Source organism: Arachis duranensis, chromosome 9 (genome assembly GCF_000817695.3).
Source record: "Arachis duranensis cultivar V14167 chromosome 9, aradu.V14167.gnm2.J7QH, whole genome shotgun sequence".
NCBI lineage: Eukaryota > Viridiplantae > Streptophyta > Magnoliopsida > Fabales > Fabaceae > Arachis > Arachis duranensis.
Window position 1 is genome coordinate 66,824,036 of NC_029780.3, and position 5,203 is coordinate 66,829,238.

The window sequence follows — 5,203 nt, forward strand, 5'->3', positions numbered from 1 at the left end:
AACTCGCGATTGTGGGGCGTTAGTGACAGATGCAAAAGAATCACTGGATTCTATTCCGACATGATCGAGAACCGATAGCTGAATAGCCGTGCTGTGACAGAGCGCGTTGAACATTTTCACTAAGAGGATGGGAGGTAGCCATTGACAACGGTGAAACCCTACATACAGCTTGCCATGGAAAGGAGTAAGAAGGAATGGATGAAGACAATAGGAAAGCAGAGAGACGGAAGGGACAAAGCATCTCCATACGCTTATCTGAAATTCTCACCAATGAATTACATAAGTATCTCTATCTTTATTTTATGTTTTATGTTATCCTCCATAACCATTTGAGTCCACCTGACTGAGATTTACAAGATGACCATAGCTTGCTTCATACCAACAATCTCCGTGGGATCGACCCTTACTCGCGTAAGGTTTATTACTTGGACGACCCAGTGCACTTGCTGGTTAGTTGTGCGAAGTTGTGATAAAGAGTTGAGATTGTAATTGAGCGTACCATGTTGATGGTGCCATTGATGATCACAATTTCGTGCACCAGTTATGAGTTGTATATTTTGGGGTTTTGGATTAAGAGACAAGAAAAGTAAATTTCAAAGGAGATAAAATAACAACTATAAAAGCTCTTGGCAAGTTATGAGAACTAGAAGTCCTATCCTTGTTATCTTCCTCAATTGTGACATCAATTATCCATTGCTCCCACTTAGTTAACCCTCTAATTATGAAGGAAAGTCAAGTGGATGTATCAATTTGATTCCTCAAGTCCTAGTCAACTCCTAAGGAAAGACTAGCTTTAGTGGAATCCAAATCAACTAGCAACTTTCAATTATCAATCAACAATGAAAACAAAATAAAAACAATCAACAATCAATTGGAAGGCGCAAAATAAAAACATAGAAAATTAATAAGAGAATATTAAATCTAAACAACCAATTGCAAACATCAATGAAAACAAATGAAGGAAGAAGCAATAAACATAAAATACCTCAAATTGCATTAATAAGAAAATTGAATCTAACATGGAGAATTCATAAACCAAATTAGCAAAATAAGGAAATCATAACGGGAAATAGATAACTAAAGTACTAGAATAATAGAATGTAGAAGAGAAACTAAATTAAAGTAACATGGAAATCTGAAATTGGGAAGAACTAAACCTAAAAACCTAAAACCTAGAGAGAGGAGGAGCCTCTTTCTCTCTAAAACTACAACTAAAACCTAAAATTATGTGAATGAGAAGTTGTCCGAGAAGTGAATGAGAAGTTGTATGATTGATTCATTCACTTTGTAGTTTCTAATAAATGTTTTTGGACTTGAAAGTGGGCCAAAAACAGCCCAGAAATTGCCCCCAGCGATTTCTGATACGTACAGCATATGATTCCGTGACACATACGCGTCGCCCACGCGTACGCGTCGCTTGTCTGCCGCACTATCCACGCGTACGCGTCGCCTAACAATAAGGTAACTATGACAAATTGCATATCATTTCGATGCCACGGATGTTAGCTTTCCAATGCAACTGAAACCGCCTCATTCGGACCTCTGTAGCTCAAGTTATGATCGATTTAATACGAAGAGGTCAGGCTTGAAAACTTTGCAATTCCTTCAATTTCTTGTATTCCTTCCACTTTTGCATGCTTCCTTTCCATCCTCTAAGCTCTTCCTTCCCTTTAAACCCTGAAAAAACTTAACACACATATCAAGGCATCGAATGGTAATAAGAGAGGATTAAAATTAGCAAATTTAGGGCCAAAGAAGCATGTTTTCAATCATAGCACAAAATTAGGAAGAAAAATATAAAACATGCGAATTGAATGAATAAGTGTGAGAATAATGTATAAAACCCACTAAATTAAGCACAAGATAAACCGTAAAATAGCAGTTTATCAATTTTCCCACACTTAAACATTAGCATGTCCTCATGCTAAGTTCAAGAGAAGCTATAAAGGAGTGAAGAGGGATGGTAGTACTTATGAAATGCAACCTATCTATATGAATGCAACTAAATGCAAGATGCTTTTACCTACTTGGTGAAAAGTAAATAAACCTTTCAAGAACAAATATGAACTGGATTTCACTAATTCAAATCATAAAAAATGAAGTACAAATAGACTTAAAGAAGAAAATAGCTCATGAAAGCCGGGAACAAAGAATCGAGCATCGAACCCTCACTGGAAGTGTATACACTCTAATCACTCTAGTGTTTGAGGGTCGATTCTCTTGATTCTCTACTAATCTTGCTTTCTAAAGCTTGATTTTCTTCTACCAATTAACAAAAAATTTAATGCACAGATACACATATCAAGAGGTCTTTTAAGGGTTGTAATGGGGTTAAGATCAAGGTAGGAATTTATTTAGTTAAGTGGACTAAAATTTGAATCCTTGATTAACCTAAACTTACCACCTAATCTAAGACAATCCATGTAATTACTATTGATGACATGTCATCATATACCTATTTTTCTAAGAAATTGATGATTTGTGCTTAAATATTGAATCCTTTTGTGCTTAAATGATATATTTTCTTGATCTTTTAATTTTATAAATCTTGTAGGAAATAAGAAGAAAAAGAAGCAAAGAAGCACAAAATAAGCTAAAAAGGAGAAAAAAAAAGAGCTTTGGGACACACTTTGAAGTTGGAGCACACTTTGGAGCCTTAGGCCACGCTTTTAAAAGCGTGGCCCATGACCAAATCAAGGAAGGAAGCAACCAACACGCACACTGCCCTGCTCTTGCCAAGGGCAGGGCAGAATCATGATGAAACAAAGTGAGGTTGGAGCAAATTTTCGCTAAGTTAAAATCTGGCCGCTCACACCATGACCATGCCTACTTCAAAGGGCTATAACTTGAGCTACAGACGTTCGATTGATGTGCTTCCAGTTGCATTAGAAAGCTGACATTCAGAGCTTTCCAACGATATATAGCAATCCATATTTGGCGTACAATTAAGGCATGAGTGAAAGGCATCTTTAAGGGCCAAAAATAAGCAAAAATAAACCAAAGTGCTTCCACCAAGGTTCGAAACTGGAGCCTCACTCCAAAGCAATGTAGCGCTCATTATTCTGCTCTGCCCTCTTGGAGAGCAGGGCAATGTCGTGCTCTCTTCATGGAAAATCAAGGAAAAATTGCTCCTCAAGTGCTTTCACCAAGGTTCGAACACAAGACCTTCAAGGAAGTAAAGGCTTAGGCGCTACTCCTTGGCGCACACAAGCACATCATGACACGGCCAGGGACTTGTTGCACGCACAATTTGGCACGGTCAAGGAACTTGGTGCGCGCACAAGACACACCAAGGCAATATTGCCCTGCCCTCCACAAGGGCAGGGCAGCATCCTGATGCTCCCACATTTGGCACGCAATATGCTTCCTCACACAAAGTTTCCCTGCTCTGCCCTCTGATGACAAGTCATCATATACCCATTTTTCAAGCTAATTTCACTTGTTTTATTAGTCTTTATGCACTTTCTTGCATCCTAAGTAAGTGATTTGGAATGAAAATGCACAACTTCTTTAAATCAAACAACCACCATGAAATTAATGTTAACTCATAAGGTTTACGCTGAATTTAATTGATTTTTAATTGATTTATAAGCCTTGTGAATTTAGTGATACTTTGAGTGGTTATTTTGGTTGATTGTAGGTAAAGAAAAGAAGAAAAGAGAAAGCGTGGCCTAAGAAAGTGTGGCCAAAGGAGAAAAAGGCATGGCGCATAAAGGAGAGAGCAAGTATTGCCCTCCACAAGGGCACACTGCCCTCTAGGAGGACAACAGAAGCAGACAAGGCTTGAAAGGTAACTCTGCCCTGCCCACGACAAGGGCAGAGCACAAAATTGTGCCTTGGATCAAAGAAGAGCAAAACCTTGCCCTGCCCTCCACAAGGGCAGTATCGGGCCTTCATGGAAAATAAATCAAAGGAAAAAGTTTACCCTTGCTTGCCACAAGAGTCGAACACGGCACAATGAGGAAGCAAGGAACTAGGCCTCATTATGGTGCCAAGAAAGCCAAAGAAAATGGGTAGCGCGTGCATCCACCAAGTTTCGAACTTGGAACTTCACTTTTGGAAACACTACTCGAACACGGGACTTCAATTTGGAAACACTGCCCTGCCCTCCGCGAGGGCAGGGCAGCATTTTGTTGTGGCACGGCCAGTGCACCAACCTGGCGCACCAAGGGCATCATTCGGCAGCACCAGCAGCGCGCACAGGCACCAAACTGGCGCACCAGAATTTTCTGCCCTGCCCTCGCGGAGGGCAGGGCAGCATCCTGCAGCACACACCAACGCACCACGCTTGCACCAAGGCCGCACGCATCAAATCCTGCCCTGCCCTCCACAAGGGCAGGGCAACCTCCTGGAAGCTATTGTTTTTGGGCTAAAATTGGATTAAAAATCCAATAAAATTCATTTCTTCACCAAATCAAAAGTCCATCCAAATCCTAAGATCCAAGAATAGAAAGTGTATAAATAGGAGCTAGTTTGATGTAATTAGAACCCTTTCCTTTACTTTTTGAACTTTGAATTTTCCTTTGAACTACCTTTATTTTGAGCTTTTGAACTTTCTCTTAGGGACTTCACTGAGATTTCAGAGAATTGGGGAGGAGAATTGATCTATCTTCTTCCTCGTTCTTGTGTGGGCATTTTTATTTTTCTTGTTTGAGTTTTGGGTGTGAAGAATTGAGGAAATTCTGTCTCAATCTCCATTCAAAATCTCTTTAATTCCTCTTCTGCATAATTGAGTTTAATTACAATTCCTTTACTGCTTCTTCTTCAATTACTTGTTAATTGCTTTGTGAACTTGGATCTGGGAAGGTAATTGAGATCTAGACTTTGCTTTCTAGTCTCTTGGGACCTGAGATCCCATTTTCCTTGTTGGTTCTTCTGTGAACCTCTGCAATTTAATTTCATTTTCTGTTTGAATTTTAGTTTATTCCAATTCATCTTCTACTTTATTAATTGTTGCAATCTACTTTCTCTTGCTAGAATTCTGAATTCCCAATCCTTAATTCCCCTTTTATATTCAAGCAATTTACATTTCTTGCATTTTAAGTTTCAGTCATTTAATTTCTTGTTCTTTAAGATTCAGCAAATTTACTTTCCTGTTCTTTAATTTACTGCAATTCTCCCATCTCCCTTTACATTCCAAGCAATTTAACTTCTGTTAAAGATAAACCACTCAACCAATATTTGATCCGCTTGACTAAATCAA